Source organism: Lontra canadensis, unplaced genomic scaffold (assembly GCF_010015895.1).
Source record: "Lontra canadensis isolate GAN:19392208 unplaced genomic scaffold, GSC_riverotter_1.0 scaffold69, whole genome shotgun sequence".
In the NCBI taxonomy this organism is placed as follows: domain Eukaryota; kingdom Metazoa; phylum Chordata; class Mammalia; order Carnivora; family Mustelidae; genus Lontra; species Lontra canadensis.
The window spans coordinates 4,718,680-4,743,545 of NW_022631063.1; positions in this window are offsets into that span (position 1 = coordinate 4,718,680).

Here is a 24,866-nt window from a genome sequence, read left to right on the forward strand (position 1 = left end):
GAAGTGTTTTTTTAAATTAATCTCAGTAGTGTTGTATCTTGCAGGAAACTCTAAAAGCTTAAGGCATGACAGTGATACAATTATCTGCATCCTAAGATGTTATCTTTCTACAAAGAGAATTAGTTTTGCTTTTGGCAAGGAGTTCGGGTAAGGGGTGATCACCTAATTCAATCAAGAATTCTACTGATTTGCAGCTAGCTTTTAATCTTTGTAATAAGGAAAGATCTACAGGTTCATTTCTAGTTTATCCTTATTAATTGTTAAGTTTCAAACTATAAGCTTTTGGTATTTATCAGTGACCCATCTCTGCAGGGTCTGTGAACAACAAATTTCTTCTCTGCTCTGTATTAACAAAAGGTCTAGGGGCGCCTGGGTGACTGACTTGGTTAAGCATCTGACTCTTGATTTCGGTTCAGGTCCTAATCTCAGGGTATTGGGATGGGGCCCCTTGGTGGGCTCTGCCAGGGGCGTGGAGCCTGCTTAAAATTTGATTTTCTCTCTCCTTTTCTTTCTGCATCCCCTGACCCTCATGAACACTTGCTCGCTAGCTCTCTCTCAAAAAAAAAAAAAAAAAAAAAAAAAAAAGTCATTAACCTTCTCGGCTTCTTTAATTACCTTTTCTACTCACCCTTTTTTTTTTTTTTTTTTAGCTTCGCAGTCTTTTAGTTGCCAGCTGCAAATAGATGAAAAGATGTCTCAAAAAAGATGCCCACTCTAGGTGTCCCTTTCCTTGATTTTGGGCCATCAGGTCCTTGACATCTCAGTGGCTCTCTGATGTCACTGAGCCAATTTTGTTTACTTAGTTGAAGATTTTATCCAGCTTTTTAAATTTCCCATTTCAGCAGGTCATTTGTTTGTTATATATTAATTCACCATTACTAGTAAGAAGTAGAAATCCCATGTATTGATTGAATTTAAGCAAAAGAGCAGTCGTGAATCCATCAAGGTACCTGCTGGCCAGTCAAACTGCTATTTACCCCAAAAAAGAGCAAAGTGAAGAGATGAGATCATGAGAGTCAGAAAAGACAGATTTTAATAAAACCTTCACTTACTTTTTATTAACTTACATTCTTCACCTTCTACGTGAGAGTACTAAGGATCTCTAAGAATCAAAAGCAAGAGACGTTGTGGGTAAAACATTTTGTTTATTATTACAGGCTACATAACTATCAGTTGCTTATATTTATCATGTTCTTCCAAAACTGTAATGCATTGTGATATAGGCTCAACTTGTGGGAAGTGTTTGGGGATTGAATGAAACAGAGAAAGGGGTTATATAATCATAAAATCAAAAACTTGAATGGATGCTTTATATCCTTTTTACAAAAGTATTTCTAATTTAAAATCAAAAGAATAAGCTATGTCCTGGACAAATCACAGTCTTTTAGGTTTAGATCAATTAATGTAAATTTAATTAGACCTTTTCATATATGATCTTAATAACCCAAAGTTCTTTGTAAGTTCTCTCTTATAAACGAAAGTTTATAATTTTTACAGATAATTTTTTTTAAAGATTTTGTTTTTTGAGAGAGTGTGAGAGAGCAAGAGCAGGGAGGCAGAGCAAAAGGAGAAACTGGTTCCCCACCAAGCAAGAAGCCAGATGTAGGACTTGATCTCAGGACCCCAGGGATCATGACCTGAGCTGAAGGCAGATGCTTAACTGACTGATCCACTCAGGTGCCCTTGGATAATTTGTATTTAATATTTATTAATCATATTCATTGGCCAAAGTATATTCTAAACACTTCTTTTTATTACTTACTGAATACTTAAAACTACCCTTTAACACAGTTACTGTGTGTATTTCTATTTTAAATATGAGAAAAATCAAAGTTTGTAAGTTAAGCAAGTTGTCTAATTATAAATATAAATAATAGAACCAAGATTTGAATTCTCAATCAAGAGTCTACATTTTTTTTTTCTTTAAGGTTTTATTTATTTGACAGAAAGAGCAAGAGCAAAATGAAGTGGAAGAAGCAGGCTCCCCATGGAGCAGGGAGCCTGATATGGGGCTCCATCCTAGGATCCTGGGATCATCACCTAAGCTGAAGGCAGACGCCCAATCAACTGAGCCACCCAGGTGCCCAGGAAGTTGCATTCTTAACCATCATTCTGTATTACCTTTGTGTCAAATGATTTAGAAAAAAATACAGAATAAATGTGACATCTAAATAGAAATGGTAGAATTTATTAATTGTCAAGGAGAGACAGATGCCATAATATATACAGCAGTTGGTTGAGATATCAGGTTTTCATTCCATTAATATTAAGATCAACTGATGTGACTTACTGATGACTTTAAGAATTTGTTAAAGCATCTATAACATGTCAATAAGAATAATCCTTTATTTAACAGACAAGGGTATGGACTTTTTTTTTTTTTTTTTTTTTTTAGTATTTTATTTATTTATTTGAGAGAGAGACAGTGAGAGAGAGCACGAGTGAGGAGAAGGTCAGAGAGAGAAGCAGACTCCCCATGGAGCTGGGAGCCCGATGTGGGACTTGATCCTGGGACTCCAGGATCATGACCTGAGCTGAAGGTAGTCGATTAATCAACTGAGCCACCCAGGCACCCCAGGGACCTTGTTTTTTTAAATTATTATCTAACAAAATTTGGGGAAACTACATAAATGCTTATGCTTCATAATATGGTTTAAGATTATTAGATTTGATTTAGAATTTATTCTGATAGAATTGAAATAATTAGGAGAGAGAAATTCCTGAATTTCTGTTGATTTGGCATGACACAGAAGATTGGTTATTTTACATAGGAAGACTGTCATAACTTAAAGATTGGATTCTAGGTGAGGGTCCCATTAAAACATATATCAACTACTACTACAAGTTAGTTTTCAAAGACACTGTATAGATACAATATACTATATAGACACAGTATAGATACCTTTTGCATAAATCATTTATAGTTAAATTATTAAGTTTTTAGTTGTGAAATGAATTATGCAGTAAATGAGTAGTAGAAATTTAGTTTTTATTTTATGTACTTAAACAATTATTTATAGATCATGGATTATATGCTAGCACAATAACTGTCACCAGTAGTTAATCAAGATATTTGTTTTATTTGCTTATATTGTGTAAAAGAAACTGGCCTTCCTCCTAAAACCATCAAAATCTGTCTGCTAATTTTTGTAATATATATGGAATAACTCCCTTAGCAACTATCATAAATCAGGTTATCTCTGCTTTCTTGATAAAGATTAATCTTTTATACTAGAAAACAAATTGCCTTAAACCCATAATTCTTTCAACATTCAAATAGTACTTAGTAGTATTAAAAAAAAAAAAGTTATGGTACTATGGATACTCAGTGTCTTTTACATCCTTTAAAAAAGTGGAACCCCGAAACTTCCCAGGAGATTTTAAGAACACAGATTTCCAAATTTCATACCATGAACTTTTTATCACCTGGATATATGATTTGGGTCAGACCTGAAATCTGAAGGTTCTTTCATAGTCACACGGCTTTGGGAACCACTGCTTTATAAGGTCCCATAGCTAACTCAAGCTTTGGAATCTTAACACACCTAGATTCAACCCAAGTTTGCTGTGTCCTATCTGGGTAATGTCGGGCAACATGTTGACTTTTCTCTGTCTGTATTCCTCAATCTCCTTGTCTTTAAAATGGTTTCACTCAAGTGTGGAACATAAGGAATAGTACAGAGGATCACAGGGGCAGGAAGGGAAAACTGAGAAGAAATCCGAGATGGAGAGGAGCCATGAAAGACTCTGGAGTCTGGGAAACAAACTGAGGGTTAGAGAAAGGAGAGGGATGAGCAGGTGGGGTAACTGGGTGATGCGTATTAAGGAGATCACCTGTTGTGATGAGCACTGGGTATTCTATGTAACTAATGAATTGTTGAATAAGACATCAAAAACTAATGATGTACTATATGTTGGCTAAATGAACATAATAAAATAAAAATTTTAAAATGCAGATAAAAATAACTATGACATGCAGTAAGGACTGTGAAAAGCAGTGCATGTTAAGCAGCCAGCACAAACAATGAATAATTGACTTAAATAAAAGCGATTTTTGCTCTGAGGTGTTTTCCCCTCAATAAAGATTTACTCTACAATAAGAATGACATTAATGCACATACTGTTTCTTGTTCTAGAAATTTCACTTGAGAATCTCAATGAAGATGCAACTTCAAGTAATTTCTGGGAAAATTAGTAGTGCATTTGTTTAAGGTAAAACAATAAAGCAACAGTAAGTGGTTGTAAACAAGGATACACAATGAATGAGGAAGACTGAGATTAAACTCAAGAGTGGAATCTTTGCCTCTATTGTGAGTCTACAAAGTACAAGTACAAAGTACCCTAAATATGCCCCCGCCCCTTTTTTTTCCAAGTTTAAGGGATACATCTTTCTGGCATTGAAGAAAGAATCTGAGAAGAAATAGAATAGTGTGGTGTGGTCCTGGTGTCTATTCTCTGGCACATCCTGATGTATTTAAACATAGACAGATGATTAGTTTACTGAATGCGTTCATAGGAGGCTGCATTCTGCCAATTAGAGGTATAGTGTGGAGGTAAATTGGTTGAAACAATATAGGATGAATGGAAAAGTTATTAGGCACCATACTACCAACTCTCCTGGTTCATTGAATGCCATGGGTAGTCTCAAATACAGTGACAACGTCTGCCTGAAGGCTGTTGTGTAATTGTGTCTCACCATTGGAAGGATGGTTTGGAATGCTACCTTCTTGGGTTTTCTTTTCAGATGACACTGAACCAGATGGACTTTATTTAAATGTAAATTAAGTTTCCACATCTTAAACATCAGTCCATCTATTTTTCATGTTTTTTATCTACAACTACATCCATTTTTGGGAATTCAAATATTATAGTTTTAGTGAGATATTTGCAGAAGATTATGGTCAGGGGACATTGTATGATCTTAGATTGGATAAATTTATATTAACAACATGTCAAAAAATAATGGTTGTGATTGATCTCTAAATGTCACTGAGCTACTATGCCTTCCTTCCTCTCTCCTCCTTTTACCTCTTCTACCAGCTTGATGTAAAGACTAACAGATAGATGTGTCAACTCTAAGTACCATGGGACTATTCCAAGGAATTCTCTCAGAAATGGTCATTGGCTTTAAAGGGCTATACTAGAATTCCAGCAGGCTTTAAATTATTCTGAGCCAGTAATGGTGAATCTTAATATCTATAAAAGCTTTCTTATTTTCTTGGAAGGGTTTTAGAATGGGATGTTAGTTTTTAAAATATTTTTAATAGGGTGCTTGGGTGGCTCAGTTGTTAAGCGTCTGTCTTTGGCTCGGGACATGGTCCCAGGATCCTGGGATTGAACCTCGCATTGGGCTCCCTACTCATCGGGAAGCCTGGTTCTCCCTCTCTCACCCCCCCTGCTTGTGTTCCCTCTCTTGTTGAGTCTATCAAGTAAATAAATAAATTTTAAAATATACCTATTTTAAATATTTCTTTAAAGAATGTTAGCTTTAATTCATGCACTAGAATAATCAGAACACCTGAACTAGCCCAGCTCAGCCCTTTTATTGCTAAGAGACTGTATGGCATTCCCAGATTTCATATTAGTACATTTATCTCTTTCCTATAGTGTTCTGTTCTCCTGGTATGCACTAGAAATGTCTAATCATTTCAAAACTACCAGATAATCTTTACCTTTTATCAGGATTATTTTTGCATCATGTAGATTAGATGTTGGCACTACCACACTGCCATGTTCTTAACTGGCAAATGTGTAGAGAAAAGGCATTTCTAGGAGTGTGACAAAGTCTTAGACATTGGACCTTTTGGTGACCCTTCAATTCCATGGCCAGAAGATCTAAGAAAAATTCCAAGTAGCTTTTCATTAGTGAGATATTTGATAAATTGAATTCACCAATGTGTGTGAGAAGACAAAAAACTTCTCTGCTCTCTTAGTTTAATTTGCAGCCACCCCCCCACCCAAGATAGAACCTAACAAAAAACTAGTTAGCATGGGTAAGTAGATTTAATCACATCTATAGTATGGGAGTTTATGTAAAAAAATAAGACTCAAAGGGGCAGTTAGGATATGGGGCTTATATGCCCTCTTAATAGGTGAAGGGAAGGGAGGGGGGACAAAGGGCACTTATAAGGAAAACAACTTTTTGGAAAGAAAAATAGTGCCCTTCAGAGAATGGATGGGAGATAGGATAGTTCTGAGACAACGTTGTTTTGATGTGGTTCCAGCTTCTTAAAGAGGATTAGAGGATTAGAACTGTTCTCCAACAGAGTTCATGAGGCATTCTTTCTGAAGCCTTTTGGGAGGCTCTCTTAGATAAAGGATTCCAGAAATTGAAGAGTCTTCCGTTTAAAATGAATTTTATGCCACAGTGACATGTTCCGGACTTTTTCAAGTGTTTTGAGTTGAATTGTGTCCCCAAAAAGATATGTCAGAGTCTTTACCCTGCTACCTATGAATGTGATCTTATTTGTGAATAGGAGATTTGCAGATATATAAAGTTAATGTCACTACTGTGGTCCCTAATCCAATATGTTTAGTATTCTTTTTTTTATATATTATTTTATTTATTCATTTGAGAGAGAGAGAGAGAGAGAGTGAGAGAGAGCATAAGAGGGGAGGAGTTCAGAAGGAGAAGCAGACTCCCTGCAGAGCTGAGAGCCTGATGTGGGACTTGATCCCAGGACTCCAGGGTCATGAACTGAGCCACCCAGGTGTCCTGTTTAGTATTCTTCTAAGAAGAAAACACCACATGAAGACACAGGGAAAACATTCTGTGATAATATACAGAGACTAGAGTGAGAGACTAGATAATATGCAGAGACTAGCCACAAAACAAGGAGTGCCAAGGATTGGCAGTAATCACTAGAACAGACGAGAAAGGAAAGACTTTTCCATACAGACTTCAGAGGAAGCATGGCTCTCCTGACATGTTGATTTTGGGCCTCAAGCCTTGAATATCATGAAACAATAAATTTGTGTTGTCTTAAGCCACCAAGTTTGTGATACTTTGTTATGGCAGCCCTAGGAAACTAATATAACCAGTATACAGAATTTGGAAGTGGTCTCTTCTTTACCACAGCATGCTTAATATTTTTTTAAAAACTATGAGCATGTGGAGAAAGGGGAACCCTCTTACACTGTTGGTGGAATGCAAGGTGGTACAGCCACTCTGGAAAACAGTATGGAGTTTCCTCAAGACATTAAAAATAGGCCTACTCTATGACCCAGCAATCGCACTACAAGGTATTCACACCAAAGATACAGATGTAGTGAAAAGAAGGGTCATGTGCACCCTAATGGTGATAGCATATATTCTAGAACTTCATCAAGTTCTAGAATATAGGTGAGATTTGGTAGGGTGAGGTCCGGAGCCGATGATCAAGAAAGAATTCTTGAGACATCTTTGGTGCAAAATGGTAGTTTATTGAAGCACAGGGACAGGACCCATGGGCCGAAAGAGCTGCTGCCCTGGGGTTGTGAGGGGTGGCAGGTTATGTACCATGGGGGTGGGGTAAGTAAGGAAAAGGGAGGTTTCAATAGAACTTTCATATGCTAAAGAGGACCTACAAGATAGATAGCAAAGGTCTTGCCATTGCCAAGGTAATTAACATTAAGATGGGTGGGAGATTCCTAAAGAATATCACAGATGTCCCACCCAGGAGTGGGGTGGGGGAAGGTTGGAGGGTGTCAACTTTTGCTTTGTCTTCAGTCAGCCTTTTGTTCCCTCATTAAGTAATGTCCATAATAGCCAAACTATCAAAGGAACTGAGATGTCCTTCAACAGATGAATGGATAGTGAAGACATGTGTGTGTGTGCGTGTGTGTGTGTGTGTGTCTGTGTATACAGACATTATCTGTATACAGATAATCCTCCTCTACCCATTATCTGTATATATCTATATCTATATGTATAGATATATATGCAGTGGAATATTACTCAGCTCTCAGAAAGAATGAATTCCTACCACTTACATCAACATGTATGGAAATGGAGGGGATTATATTAAGTGAAATATGTCAAGCAGAGAAAGGTTATTATGATATGGTTTCATTCATAGGTGGAACATAAGGAATAGTGCAGAGGACCATAGGGGAAGGGAGGGAAAACTGAATGGGAAGAAATCAGAGAGAAAGACAAACCATGAGAGACTCCAGGAAACAAACTGAGGGTTACAGAAGGGAGGTAGGATGGGGTAGAGGGGTGATGGGTATTAAGGAGGGCTCGTGTTGTGATGAGCACTTGGTTTATATGCAACTAATCAAAAACTAATGATACTATATATTGGCTAATTGAACATAACTTTTAAAAATTACATAAAAATCCACCCTGTGGCTTTGCAAAATCACACACACACACACACACACACACACCCTTTGTGAACTTGGAATGCACGTTTGTTGAATCTAATAGACTAAGGAAAAGACTGAAATTCTTATAAGAAAAGTTCAAGCAGAAGTTAGACCAATCTCGGGACGCCTGGGTGGCTCAGTGAGTTAAAGCCTCTGCCTTCGGCTCAGGTCATGATCTCAGGGTTCTGGGATCAAGCCCTACCTCAGGCTCTCTGCTCAGCAAGGAGCCTGCTTCCCCCCACTGCCCCCCGCCTGCCTCCCTGCCCACTTGGGATCTCTGTCTGTCAAATAAATAAATAAAATCTTAAAAAAAAGAAAAATAGAAATTAGCTCCGTCTTAAAAAAAGAAAAGAAATAGAAATTAGCTCCGATTGAATAAACATGGGATTTATGAACAGGAAGAATGAGAAATAAGGTTTGGGCAAATGGGAGGCATTGTAGGAGACTCTGAATAGATACTGATAATATCTAACATTAATCGCAGCTTTAACATTGGCCCTATACTTTGTATGTGTACCAATTGTTGAATTATCAGAGTAACACTGGGAATAGATACTCATAACTATGTAGATCAGGATATAGAGGCACAAAAATTTGGGCTGTTTCCTAAGAGTGACACTTTGGAGTCCACAGGATTTGAATCTAGGCAGTGTGTCCACAGTGCTCTTAATTACTGTGTATTATAGCCATTCTAAAAGAATGACAAGTGGAGAACTGAATACCTTGACACTGTTTTTTGTGAGCAATGATGTACAATTGTTAATTACATATGAATATATAAAGAAATTGTGATGCATATACAAAATAAATATTCATCCATAAGAAAAAATGAAATCTTGCCATTTGTGACAACATGGGATGCACTCTGAGGGCATTCTGCTTAGTAAAATGAGTGAGATAAATTCGGTATTTCACTTATGGAATTAAAGCAAGTCATAGTGATACAATGTATACAGCATGGTGACGATAGTTAATAAATAGTACCACATTGTATATTTGAAAGTTGCTAAGAGTAAATCTTGAAGATTCTCATCACAAGAAAAAAAAATTTTTTTAATAGTGTGGTGATAGATGTTAACCAGACTTAACTGTGGTGATCATTTTGCAGTATGTACAAATATCAAATTAATATACTGTATATCTGAAATTAATATTTTAAGTTATATCAAATAAGTTTTAACTCTCAATAAAGAAAAGCATCACTGATGGAAAAAATAGCTAATGGAGGCACCTGGGTGGCTCAGTGTGTTAAGGCCTCTGCCTTCGGCTCGGGTCATAATCCCAGGGTTCTGTGATCGAGCCCCACATCGGGCTCTCTGCTCAGCGGGGAGCCTGCTTCCTCCTCGCTCTCTGCCTGCCTCTCTGCCTACTTGCGATCTCTGTGTGTCAAATAAATAAATAAAATTCTTAAAAAAAATAGCTAATTATAATGGAGTACTTACTATATGGAAGCACCTGTTAAGCACTTTATATGTATAATCTAATTAATCCTATATCCCTATAAGGACACTGAAGACTTTAGAGGTTAAGTAGTGAAATTTGCCAAAACGTTAATGCTTTGTGCAAAATATCTGGCAAAGTGTATACTGGATCAACGTGAACAAGTAAGAGGAGGGAGAAAACCATATATGAAACTGTTTTAATAATCCAGGCAAGAAAGATGAGGGTCTAAATTTTGGGAAATGGAAGTGGGAAAAGATACACTAATATGAAACACTATAGAAGTAGATATCATGTGGAAACTAATCATTACAAAAGGAAAGAGATTGTGTAAAATCATCATTCAGTCTTAGAACTTGAGTAAGAGAGGATGGTGGTGTCAGAGAGACCACAGGGGGAACATAAAGGGAACTAGAAAAGGTGAAGATGTTCTATCATGCACAAATTGATGAGGTTGATGGAGCTCTTCAGTGGGAATGGCTTAGGTCTTGAGAAGTGTTGGCAGGAGCTCAGAGAACCTTCAAGACTGGGAAGATACCTTTTAATGTTAATCTTTTTTTTTTTTTAAAGATTGTATTCATTTATTTGACAGAGATCATAAGTAGGCAGAGAGGCAGGCAGAGAGAGAGGAGGAAGCAGGCTCCCTGACGAGCAGAGAGGCCGATGTGGGGCTCAATCCCAGGACCCTGGGATCACGACCTGAGCTGAAGGCAGAGGCCCTAACCCACTGAGCCACCCAGGTGCCCCTGGGAAGATACCTTTTACATAAAAGGTAAAACTATAAGATTAGAGTGAGAGTAACACAGGGCAGAGACAGGGTGCAGAGAGGGGCCCTAAAGGATTGCTACCTGTTCTTAAGTATGAGGAGTCTTGTCATTCTACTTTTTCCTCTTGTTCCTCTAGCTCTTTCTTCCAACACCTTCCCCTCCTTCTTTTCCCCGTATCTTAGTATATGGTAACCAGAGGATTAAAGAATGAATGAACAGGGGCGCCTGGGTGGCTCAGAGGGTTAAGCCTCTGGTTCTGCTCAGGTCATAATCTCAGTGTCCTGGGATGGAGCCCCACATCAGGCTCTCTGCTCAGCAGGGAGTCTGCTTCCTCCTCTCTCTCTGCCTGCCTCTCTGCCTACTTGTGTTCTCTGTCTGTCAAATAAATAAATAAAATCTTTAAAAAAAATGAACAATGGAATAAAGGAATGAATGAATAAGTGAAATCTGTAAAACACTTGTAAAACTATGTTTGTAAAAGTAAAGTCCAAGAAAAAGAGAAATTTTAAAAAAAGGAAAAAGATGAGGAATTTAAAATATTATTTAGCCTATAAATTACTGTACTATATAGATCCTAATGATATGTTTCCTTCTGCAAAGGTATATATAAATATTTCTTAAAAATTCAATCTTGTAAATCAAATGTATTAGAAGACTTTTTAGATTTGAGTGTGATCATGCAGCAGGGAGGGGCAGAAGCAGAGGGTGAGGGAGAGAGATTCTTAAGCAGACTCTGTGCTGAGTGGGGAGCTGGAGGTAGGGCTCAATCTTATGACCCCGAGACATGACCTTAGCCAAAACCAAGAGTCACACATTTAACTGATTGTGCTACCCAAATGCCTCTAGAAGACTTTTTGTTTTGTTTTTTTTTAAGAATTTTTATTTTTTATCAGAAAGAGAACACCAGCAGAGGTAAGGGACAGAGGGAAAGGGAGAAGCAGACTCCCTACCGAGTGAGGAGCCCAATGCAGGACTTGATCCCAGGACTCTGGGATCATGACCTGAGCTGAAGGCAGACTCTCAACTGACTAAGCCACCCAGTCATCCCTAGAAGACTTTTTTAAGAGCAGGAATATTGTCATTATCTCTAGAATAAATTAAAAATACATCCCATATTTTGGATAAATTTAAATCATACAGTATTATCTATAGTACAGTGTCATTTGTTTAGAATGTATTTCTTTTCCTAGGAGAAAGCTGCCTTTCTCTTGCAGCATATTTAATAACTCTAAGTAAAAAGATAAAGAATAACTTCTGTGAACCCATGTTCCTATTTCTTGAATTTTCTGATAAAGAAGTTTACTTGTCAGAGTAAAATTGAAGAAGACCTAAAAAATATTTTATATTATAATTTATTCTTATAGTCACACATGTAAAAATGTATCTTATTTAGATTTTATAGCTTTATATAATTTATGTATTTTCACTTCTCATATGTATATATCAATGCACTTGTATACAAGAACCTTTATATATGTTATACCTCATATATAAATGTCATAATATACACATCTCATCTAATGTATTTTATTTCTTTAATAGGATTTGTCCTACCATGTAACCATTTTGATGCTGCTTTCTATGTTCCTCCAAACTAATATCTCATACCTTTATGAGAGTTGCATCTCTCAAAATTTTTTTGAGTATTCTGAGTACTGGATTGTGATGTTATCATGCATTTTTGTGTAATCATTGTTGCCAAGGTCTTTTCTATATTCAATGCATAAACCACTGTGCATACTTTCTTTCTTCCCCACCAGCAAGTGTGATCCCTTAAGATGCAGGTGCATCTATACAATCTGTCAGGACTGCTTGTATGGGAGGGAGAAAAAGTCTGCCAAGACAGCGCTATTCTGTCTTCTTTATTACTCTTAGAAATAGTGATTTTTCATTTTGTTTTAAATACACATTTCCTGGCAAAATCAGAACAATACTAGTTGAGGTTTTCAAGAATACCATAGACATTCTTAGGGTTACAGAGTTTTTAGGATGAGAAGAAAGAGATTGGATCTCATGAAGTTACGTGTTTTACTGAAGGGGAAACTAAGTGTCAGAAAGAGTAAATGAATTTTTCCAAATTTGCACAGCTTTTGGATGGCTAAGTTGGGACTAGAATTGAATTTAATTATTTTTCTTTTGCTTTGTTGCCTCGGTGACTCACATATTGAATCCTATTTCCCAATGACACTTAATTACATGAGTTTCATTTTAATGTAAGAAAATATATTCAGTCTAAAAAAAAAAAACTTTTCCTTTTTCCTTTGTATTTCAAGTTCCGACTTACAGATGGTTCTAGATGGTTTATGAACATAAATCAGAGCATCAGATTTTCTCTGCTGTTCATTCTTTGACCCAGTGTGCTCACTTTACTGACAGCTGAGCCTTGATGTCATTTCCATCCTTCCATTTACAAGAGACTTAACCAAAGACAAGATAATAAAAATCATGGCAATTTTATAGGTACCTGTGTTTTGTAAAAGCAGATCTGCAAATGCTAATCTGTGTTTTACCACAGAACCTTTAGTGTTTCTGTGGAGCATAGGCTGTTCCTTCTTTTTCTCTTCTCAGTGCTTTTTTCCTGTTGGCAACACTGGAAGCTTTATAATGTACCATGTTTGTGCCAACAGACAAAACTTACAAATCAGAGTGAGCAAGCATCATTCTCTTTCTGTAACTTTTCTTTATTCTAAAATACTGGAGAAATTCTAAGTGAACTGTCATTTTTTCACCAACATTGGTGTTTTTTTTTTTTTGTTGTTGTTGTTGTTTTGCTAGATGTTAAAGAATAAAGAAGCAGTTCTTAACTTGATGGAGCTCACGATGAGAGGGGAGATGACAAACTTAACTCAGCTTAAAGTAACACAAGCATTGCCATATAGGACAAAATGCTACGGGACGTTAAAAAAAATCCAGATGATGATTAAACAATCTTATTTTTATTTTTAACTTCTTACCCGAGAGAAAAGGCCTCTTGAGATGTCCAGCACAGCAGAGGTTTGCATTTTTTAATGTGGGTTCTTACTCAGTCACAGAACATAGAAAATGCTGGAACGACTTCCGTTAGTTCTCCCAGAGGCGGTATATGACTAGTATTATTCAAGATTTAGAGGAGATATGGTGATTTATTGCTTATAATAGATGCCTTAGGACATTGAGCTTAATTCTTTCATGGAATCTTAGTGAGGCAGCTTAGGTATCTTTCTGGAAAAGCCAGAATATTGAATCATGCCGGGACGGGTCTTTAAAAGAAGATGGTTCGACTGTCCTAATTCTGAGAGGTTCAAAGAGAGCCATGCAAATCAAAAAGGGAGAGATTTGTGGATATGAGAGTTTAAGTTTTCTTACTTTTATAAACAATTCAGTATGATAAAAAGTATGAAAATGGAATCCTAGATACTAGCACTCTGGAGTATAAACCTTAGCAGTCTATATATAACATTAAGAAAATAATCATCACGTTCTATCAAATCTTCTGTGGTAATTTGACTCAAGCTGAAGTAAGTTTCCAGAATACAAATTAGAACTGTCCCCACACGGTCTAATTTCTAGTGTTCATTTCAAAAACAAAGAATTTAGCATTTATTGGACTCTATTGAACAATTCACTTCCCTGCCAATCAAGTTGTTCAGTGGCCTGTGTTTAGGTGAATCGAAAATAGCCATTTGATGACTGTTAACTTTTAGCAACAGATCTGTCTGCTCTAGAGACTTTGGTACTTTATACCTGGCAGAAGTTTAGAGCCAGGGGCACCTGGGTGGTTCATTCGGTTAAGTGTCTGCCTTCTGCTCAGGTCACGATACCAGGTCCCTGAGATTGAGTCCTACAATGGGATCCCTGCTCAGTGGGTAGTCTGCTTCTCCCTCTGCCTGCTGCTCCCCTTGATTATGCACTTTCCTGCACTATCTTTCTTCAAATAAATAAAATCTTAAAAAAAAATCCAATTCTTTCTCTTATAGGTCATTTGTGCTCTCCTCAGAGCTTCCCTGCTAGGGTTTTCTATGCATAGCTCCTCTATCGAGTATGAACTGTCTTCTGGTGGCCACATCCCCCTCAGTCTCTGGCTTCCTGGCTGCCACCCTCTACAAGTGGAGTCCCATCCCTGTCTTCTTGAGCAGGAGTAAGCTCACATTCCTATGTTAGCTGCATTTCTTGCAGATAGGGATGTATGGGAAACATTCATGCATCCTTAACTCTGATAAGTTCTTAAAGTTCAGACTGAGCCCAGCACAATGTCTTTCCTTCCAAATGCAGTCTTCTATGCCTAGAAACACTAGAGATTTCTCCATGTAATCTCAGTGAAGGCCCAGTCAACTAAGCTTATGGTTAGCCAATGCGTTTCTTAACTCCTCCTCATCTAATAATAAGGCATGAGAGAGTGGTGCTTATAGCAATGCTTCTACAAAGAGATCCTCTCCAAAATTCTCTCTTTATAATCTTCCATCTACTCCTGAGACCTCCTTTTATGATTACTATCTTTTTGCAAAGTTCAAGAGTAACAACACTGGTCTTGAACATTTTTTAAATTGATTATTTCCATGTTAAAAAAAAAAAAATCCTCACTGCTTTTGGAAGCAGTTTCTACAAATTACCCTACTGTGAATGTGCATCATTATTTGACAAAGGAAGTTGCCCCAAATGTATTGTGATACCATGATCACACAGTAAGCATTGTTATGCCAGATATGAGAAGGGATTAGATCAATTGTTGTACATATGTTTAATATCAAATAAGTTGAAAACATCTAAGAACTGTTAGTGACTAATAGGCTTAATCACATGAAGTAATATTTTCCCTTTATTCTTCACCATGCAAATCACATTCTTTTTTGAGGGGAATATGTCATTATATAGAATTATTGGGCCAATAGTCCACATTTACCTTTACAAAATTCTTAGTGGGAGACCTTCCCTCTTCCTCTTTCCTTTAAAACCAAGATGAAAACATGTGACCTCTTTCAGCCTATCAGATGTTCCCATATGAGAATTGCAAATTCTCCATTTCAGGGGGTAATAGAAACACAAGGATAGTTAGAAACCATTTAAGTCTAAGTACACATGATAGGGTGACTAAGATCCTAGCAGAAGATTTATATATATATAAACCTTTTTTTTAGTTGAACGCTAACCAAGCAAATTTATTTAAATCCAGTGCCATTAAATCTAGGATACCTCCTTAGCAATAGCAGTGAAAAATAACCCAAATCTGACTGACCATATCCCTATGTTCTCCTGGGTGGCATGAGATCCACAGTGAGTGGTTTCAGGATTTTTTTTTTAATTTTTATTGTGTTTTTAAAATTTAAATTCATGTAATTAACATATAGTGTATTATTAGTTTCAGAGATAGAGTTTAGTGATTCATCATTCTTATACCCAGAGCTCATTACATCACATACCCTCCTTAATGTCTTTCACCCAGTTACCCGATCCCCCCACCGTCTCCCCTCCAGCAACCCTGTTTGTTTCCTATGATTAAGAGTTTCTAATGGTTTGTCTCCCTCTCTGATTTTGTCTTGTTTTATTTTTCCCCTCTCTTCTCCTATGATCCTCTGTTTTGTTTCTTAAATGTCACATATGAGTAAAATCATAAGATAATTGTCTTTCTCTGATTGGCTTATCTCACTTAGCATAATACCCTCCTGTTCCATCCACCTCGATGTAAATGGTAAGTATTCATCTTTTCTGATGGCTGAGTAATATTCTACTACATATATATACCACATCTTTTTTATGCACTCATCTGTTGATGGACATCTTGGCTCTTTCACAGTTTGGCTATTGTGGACCTTACTGCTATCACCATTGGGGTACACATGCCTCTTTAGATCACTACATTGTATCTTTGGGGTAAATACCCAGTAGTACAGTTGCTGGATTGGAAGGTAGTTCTATTTTCAACTTTTTGAGGGACCTCCATACTGTTTTCCAGAGTGGCTGTACCAGCTTGCATTACTACCAACAGTGTAAGAGGGTTCCCCTTTCTCTGCATCCTTGTCAACATCTGTCATTTCCTAACTTGTTAATTTTAGCCATTCTGACCACTGTGAGGTGATATCTCATTGTGGTTTTGATTTGTATTTCCATGATGTTGAAAGATATTGAGCATTTTTTTCATGTGTCTTTTGGCCATTTGGATGTCATCTTTGGAGAAATGTCTGTTCATGTCCTTTGCCCATTTCTTGGTTGTATTATTTGTTCTTGGGTGTTGAGTTTGATAAGTTCTTTATAGATTTTGGATACTAGCCCTTTGTCTGATAAAACATTTACAAATATCTTCTCACATTCTGTAGGTTGTCATTTGGTTTCGTTGACTGTTTCCTTTGCTGTGCAAATGCTTTTTATCTCAGTGAAGTCTCAATATTCATTTTTACCTTTGTTTCCCTTCCCTGTGGAGACCTGTCTGGCAAGAAGTTGTGGCCAAGTTTGAAGAGGTTGCTGCTGGTGCTCTTCTCTAGGATCTTGATGGATTCCTGTCTCACATTGAGGTCTTTCATCCATTTTGAGTCCATTTTTGTGTATGGTGTAAGAAATGGCCAGTTTCATTCTTCTGCATGTGGCTGTCCAATTTTCCCAACACCATTTGTTTAAGAAACTGTCTTTCTTCCATTCTTTCCTGCTTTGTCAAAGACTAGCTGGTCATAAAGTTGAGGGTCCATTTCTGGGTTCTCCCCTTTGTTCCATTGATCTGTGTGTCTGTTTTTGTGCAAGTACAATATGGTCTTCATGATTATAGATTTGTAATAGAGCTTGAAGTCCAGAATTGGGATGCCACCAACTTTGGTTTTCTTTTTCAATGTTCCTGTGACTATTCAGGGTCTTTTCTGGTTCCATACAAATTTTAGGATTATTTGTTCCAGTTTTGTGAAAAAAGTTGATGGTATTTTGATAGGAATTGCATTGAATGTATAGATTGCTGTACATAGTATAGACATTGTAACAACATTTGGTCTTCCAATCCATGAGCATGAAATGTTTTACATTTCTTGTATATTCCTCAGTTTCTTTCATGAGTGTTCTATAGTTATCTTTCACAGTATTTTTAAACTTAGATGTGATGGCAAAGAGTTCATTTCTCTGTCTATAAAGATGTCAGAGAACTAGAAGTTCTGATAGCCCAATCCTACCTCATTGATAGTTTCGACAAGAGAAACTAGACAGAGATGAGATGCCAGATGTTGAGCAGAAATGCTCACAGAGCTTAAATTCCTGGTTGTCTTTTATTCCGTCTTTGTGATTCCTGTAGCTTGGTTATATGCATCAATATATTTTCCTGTTTTCTTAAGCCAGTGGGAAGTGGATTTCTGTTGTTTGTCACCTAACTGGCCTGAATAAACTATGGTCCTTCAGATGAATTTGTACCTATCACCCTGTCACTGTAGTTAGTTTTTTAAAGTTGTATTGGTAAATTAGAAAAGTTGACAGTTAAAAAGTGAATTATATTATGAAAACTGTGGGTTTCCTATAGAATAAAGATGAACTATAGAAATCCTAAATTAAACACATTCTTATGTAGGCACACATATACTTCACTTATTCCAGACAAAACACTATTCCATGAGCTGAGAACAGCTATAAGAGAGAATCTTATAATAATTGTCTATAGCAGAGGAATAGAGTGATTAAATTTCCACACTCACATCAGACAAGTCTTGGCATTGTCTGTTACTAGCTAAGTGATTTAAAACATATTACATAAGTTTGCTTTTTGTGTGCATTCTTGTGAGGAATGTATCTTTGCATGTATAGTGCTTAGCCAAGAGCCCTTCTGAAAACATAATGAGCACTAATAAAAGTTAGCACTCATTATTAACATAAGGCTAGACTTTATTCCTGCTCAAGCTAGAGCTTATTTATGAAACAACATTTTGATATATTTTTAAAAGGTTTTATTTATTCATTTGACAGACAGAGATCACAAGTAGGCAGAGAGGCAGGCAGAGAGAGGGGGTGGGGGAAAGCAGGTTCCCTGCCAAGCAGAGAGCCCAACGTTGGGCTCAATCCCAGGACCCCGAGATCATGACCTGAGCCAAAGGCAGAGGCTTTAACCCACTGAGCCACCCAGGCATCCCAACATTCTGGTATTTTTGATAAAGGTTATTGTCATCTCTATGTATCTTCCAAAAAGATACATTTCAACTATCATTTTCTCCCTCATTATGATTCATGGCTAAGAAATGAGTTTTAAAAAGTGAATAATAAGCAGAGGATAACCTCGATTAGCTGAAGTTAATGGGGACATAGAAAAACTTTAGTTAATTACAGGCCATGGGAAACTGATAATAAATAGTTTAAACATGATGGAACAGATAGTAAAACATAATTTTAGATGATGGATTGATTTAATCATAGTTGTTTTGTAATTAAAAATCAATTACTATAAAACAGGATGGGGGTAATATTGCCTTTGCGGATATGGCAGTGTTAAAAACAGTGAATTTAAATAGTCCAATAAAGTATTTATTCATGATATTCTCTTCCTGATCCATTTATTTCCTTAGAATTGATTACCTCTGAGAGCTTTCCTGACATAAGGTTTTGTATGCTGACAAAAGGGAGGTGAAATAAAGCATTTTGATTAGCTACAAATACAGATCAGTTCTTCACAGAGTGTACCAGAACAAAGAGAGCCCATTACATACCCTTAGAAGGTGAGTCCAAGACCAGCCGCAATGGAAAGCCCATTTTGCATTTAATCATATTTTTTTTCCTTTTTTTTTTTTCTTTTGATTCCAGGGTAGTTAACATACAGTGTTATATTAGTTTCAGGTATACAATACAATGATTCAGCACTTCCATATATCACCTGTGCTCCTCACAAGTGCACCCATTAATCCCCATCACCTCTTTCACCCATCCCCCACCCACCTCCCCTCTGGTAACCATCCATTCTCTGATAAGAGTCTGCTTCTGGGCTTGTCTCTTTTCCTTTGCTCATTTGTTTTGTTTCTTAAATTCCACATATGAGTGAAATCTTAGAGTATTGTCTTTCTTTAACTGACTTAATTCACTTAGCATAAGTGAATGGCTCCATCCATGTCATTACAAATGGCAAGATTTCATTCTTTATGGCTGAATTAATCATATTTTTAGATTTAATAAGTTCTTAGCAGAAGTTCAGGTCCCATCAAGTAAACTCTTTATAAATTGACTTTTTTTTCGACAGTTGAACAAAGGAGAGTGTTATTCTCTTTTTTAAGACTTGAACGAGAACATGCGGTTTTACAGATTTGGGCTCCAACTGATGCGCCTCATTATACTTCATGTGCTTCCTTATTCAGGGGAAAATGCAAGAACTTAATTTGAATATACATATAAGTTATGGTTAAGTTTGTTTTCAGCCTTTTTTTTTTTTTTCAGAATAGGACAGATTTTTAAAGTTTCTATTTTCATTCCAGTTAACATACAGTGTAATTTTAGTTTCAGGTGTACAATAGAGTGATTCAGCACTTCTGTACAACACAGGTGCTCATCACAAGTGTACTTCTTACTCCCCATCCCGTTTCACCCATTCCCCACCCACCTCCCTTCAGGTAACCATCAGTTTGTTCTCTACAGTTAAGAGAGTTAAGAGTCTGTTTCTTGGTTTGTCTCTCCCTCTCTTCCACCCCTCCTTTGCTCATTTGTTTTATATCTTCAATTCACATATGGGTGAAATCATATGGTACTTGTCTTTCTGACTTATTTCACTTAGCATAATACTGTCTAGCTCCACCCATGTCATAGCAAATGGCAAGATTTCATTCCTTTTTATGGCTGAGTAATATCCCATTGTCTGGAGTTTGTGCATGTGGGTTTGTGTACACCACATCTTTATTCCATTCATTGATTTATGGACACTTGGGCTGCTTCCATAATTTGGCTATTGTAGATAATGCTGCTATAAACATTGGGGTGCAAGGATCCCTTTGAATTAGTAGTTCGATTGCTGGATCATAGAGTAGTTCTATTTTTAACTTTTTGAGGAATCTCCACATTGTTTTCCACAGTGTCTACATCCAGCTTACATTCCCATCAACAGTCCAAGAGGGCTCCCCTTTCTCCACATCCTCGTGGACACCTCTTGTTTCTTGTGTTGTTGATTGTAGTCATTCTGACAGGTGTGAGGTGATGATCACCTTGCACTTTTGATTTGCATTTCCATGATGGCAAGTGATGATGAGCATCTCATGTGTCTGTTGACCATCTGGTTGTCTTCCTTGGAAAAATATCTATTCATGTCTTCTGCCCATTTCTTGACTGGATTATTTGGTTTTTGGGTATTGAGTTTGATAAGTTCTTCATATATTTTGGGTACTAACCCTTTATCAGATATGTCATTTGCAAATATGTTCTTCCATTCTATAAGTTGCCTCTTAGTTTTGTTGATTGTTTCCTTCACTGTGTAGAAGTTTTTTATTTTGATGTCATCCTAATAGTTTATTTTTGCTTTTGTTTCCTTTGCCTCAGCAGGCTTTTCTAGAAATAAGTGCTATGGCTGCTATCAAAGAGGTTACTGCCTGTGCTTTCTCTTAGAACTTTTATGGTTTCATGTCTCGTATGCAGGTCGTTAATCCATTTTGAGTTTATTTTTGTGTATGTTGTAAGAAAGTGGTCCGATTTCATTCTTTTGCATGTTGCTGTCCATTTTCCCCAACCCCATTTGTGGAAGGGACTATTTTTTTCTCATTGATTATTCTTTCCTGTTTTGTCAAAGATTAATTGATCGTGTAGTTGTGGGTTCTTTTCTGGGTTTTCAATTCTTTTCCTTTGATCTCTGTCAGTTGTGCCAGTAACATACTGTTTTGATTGGTACAGCTTTGTAATATAATGTGAAGCTTGGAAATGTGATATCTTCAGCTTTGTTTTTTTTTTTTTTCCTTCCGTAGTAGCTTTGGCTATTCAGGGTCTTTTGTGGTTCCATACAAATTTTAAGATAGTTTGTTCTAGCTCTGTGAAAAATGCTGATGGTATATTGATAGGGATTGCACTAAAAGTGTAGATTGCTTTAGGTGGTATAGACACTTTAACAAAATTTGTTCTTCCAATCCATGAGCATGGAATGTCTTTCTTTGTCTTATCCTTAATTTCTTTCAGCAGTGTTTATTATAGTTTTCACAGTACAGGTCTTTTACTTCTTTAGTTAGGTTTATTCCTAGGTATCTTATTATTTTTTGTACAATTATAAATGGGATTAATTCCTTAATTTTTCCTTCAGCTGCTTCATTATGGGTGTATAGGACTGCAGATTTCTGTATATAGATTTTATAGCCTGCGGCTTTACTGAATTTATCAATTCTGGGAATTTTTTGTGGTCTTTTGGGTTTTCTAAGAGAATAATAGATTTTCAAAAACATCCTCAACAGTGCCCCTTTTTTGCAAAAGGATTCATGTTTCAGAGTTTTGAAGTTTTTTCAAAAACCATTTTTTTTAAAACATATAACTAATGACCCTAAAAATGAGGTCTTTTTTTTTTTTTAAGATTTTATTTATTTATTTGAGAGAGAATGAGTGAGAGAGAGCATGAGAGAGGAGAAGATCAGAGGGAGAAGCAGAATCCCCATGGAGCTGGGAGCCCAATGCAGGACTTAATCCTGGAAGTCTGGGATCATGACCTAAGCCGAAGGCAGTCGCTCAACCAACTGAGCCACCCAGGCTCCCTAAAAATGAGGTATTTAAGGATCAAAAATACTTCAAATTGAGTGGCTTAGCTGAACTAATGGGTGCCTCTGGTTGTTGCTTAGACAGCGTTTTGTTCTTAAAGCAATAAAAGGCTTTTCATATTTATATATTAGAGTTATTTGGCAAAGTGTATAATAACGTAATTAAAATTAATTATCAAAGTTGAGTTTGAGTGTGTCCACTCTTCAGAATTTACACACACACACACACACACACACACGTCTCTTAGCATATTAATGATTCAACTTATTTTCAATATTTGGCATTTTGTATCGGTGAAGATAAAATATTTATACATAGAGAACGATCACTTACAAAAATATGAACCTCAGAGACAGCTTTGGGTTGGAAACCTAGATCTGTTCTGACTCTTAGAGTATAGTGTAGGGCAAGGAACCTACCTTTTCTGAGCCATACATTCTCATCTGTAGAGTAGAGGTGGTAATAAATACCTATTAGTATTATATTAAATGGAATTATAAAGGTAAAGCATTGCATCCTCAATTTAATATATAGGATATGCTTAATACATGGTAACTATACTGATGGTGGTGATGTTAATAATGATGTTTTCTTTTTGTATTAGTCTCGGGGAAAGTGATCACAAACCTCATTTCTGCCTATAAGCATAATTAGGTAATATGCAGAACACACAAACAGTTGCTTCTGGGCATTTGGTATGAGTTCCAACCTATAAGGCTTTTCAAAGAAATTGCTTGTGTAGGCTGCACATGATAGAAATAATTTTCCCTAGTTTGATAATTCAGTCTGTAAGGAGTTACATAACATAGTCTCTTTTTTACATCAAACAATTCCACGTATTAAGATGACAAAAAATCCTTTCAGAGATTGCTATGATTTTCTATCATTGAATTTTATATCCTTCTTATTAAAATGAATTGTTGCAGTATAGGTTCTATCCTAATCACTCAAGTAGCATGGAGTATAGGGAAATTCATCTGATATTTCATAATTATGATTCAAGAAGAATGCTCTGGACAATAACAAAAGTGTAAATTTGAAAATATTTAAACTTGTACATATGTGGATATACACAGGGGCTCTACAAGGATTCTATTATGCAATTTTATTTCATGTTTATGCTTAGAAATAAATTCAGTGTGTCCATACATTTTGGAAATGTTAGAAATATACAATGTTTGCTCTGTTTTGTGTTTCTACAATTTATGTGTAAAGAGAGAGGGGTTAAAAGTTTTCAGAAGAGGGAACAGGACTTTTTTTTTTTTTTTTGCATTTACTCTGTTTGAAAAATGTGTTTATTGCCAATGGAGCATTCGTTGGTATAGAGAAGGCAGAACTGCACTCACTGTTATTACAAACTACTGCAGTATTTCAGCAAAATAAATTTAGTAATTAAGTGCAGATTACAGAATTCTATTTATGGTGAAGGAAGAATAAAATTTTGTTTTTTCCTTGTTTTTAAATTTTAGTTTTAATATCAGACTGTATGTAAACCCATTTCTTCCTTTGAGTTGGAATCCTAAACCCAACAAATGAGTTAACCATTTAATTTTTAAGGAGTAGCTGCTTCCCTAAGGCCCAGCAGAGGGCAGCAAAGCCTAGATGTTAACACTAACTCTGGTAACTGAAGAACAGAAGATGAAAAATACATGCAGACTGATTTGGCTTGAATGGGATGCATGTAGCAGAGGCCAATTCTTCTGGACAATGGAGAGAGCTTTAGAACCTCAAAACACTAGATAACTGTATTTATGCAACACAAACTGAGCAGCTCCTTAAGTTTATGAAGAAATGGTTCACTCAGGTTGTTTTTTGAATGAACATCTATCCTATTGAGTAAACAGTTTAAGATTTAAATTGATTTAGTAGATTTAGAAGGATCAGAAAGATAAAAATAAATGTTGAGCATAGTGAATGGAACAATGTGAGTGATGGATAGCCCATGACTTTTTCTTATTTTGGGGACTTATCTGTTCTTGGTTGTGTCCTTTGCTGTCATCTGTCTCCCTCTCACAGATCCTAACCAAGGTAATGTCTGTCATTTAGCCTCTTCAGCAAAACTAAATTGGGAGAGTCTGCAGACACTCTAGAGTTTTGCAGGTAAAGGTGTGTGATTTTGTTCCCTAAGAACAGGAGACTCTATCTGTAAAGTGTAATTGGCAAAATCGTTAGTATTGTTTTAATGGAAAAAAAAAATCCATTGCCACATTGAATATTTTATGGAATAAATAGTGCACTAGCTATTTCTATACCTCTAGCTTAGTAAAATGTTCATTATCTCAAGGTTTATTTAACTGTTGAAATAACATCTTAAAAAGGCTAATGGCCACAGAGGATGGAACTATTTTCTTCTGTCATTGGTAATATTGGGGACATTGTGTTTTTAGAGCTGAGATGCAAATAAAGGCATACTTAGAAGTGCCCTCATCTATCCATTCATCAAACCACTGGGGGTAACAAAAAAGTATGGTTATGAGATAATTGTTTTGCAAATGGGACCTTCTTTTTTAGCTCTTCATGTAGTAGGAGGTCCTTGTGCCTGCTGGGAAATTTTGGAGACAAAGAACAACAGGATGTTTTTCTCTCCAACAACAGCTTCTATTAACCTCCTGATGTTTGGCTCAGAGGGTTGTGATTATGATCCTGCTGACATCAGCCACCCATCTAAAA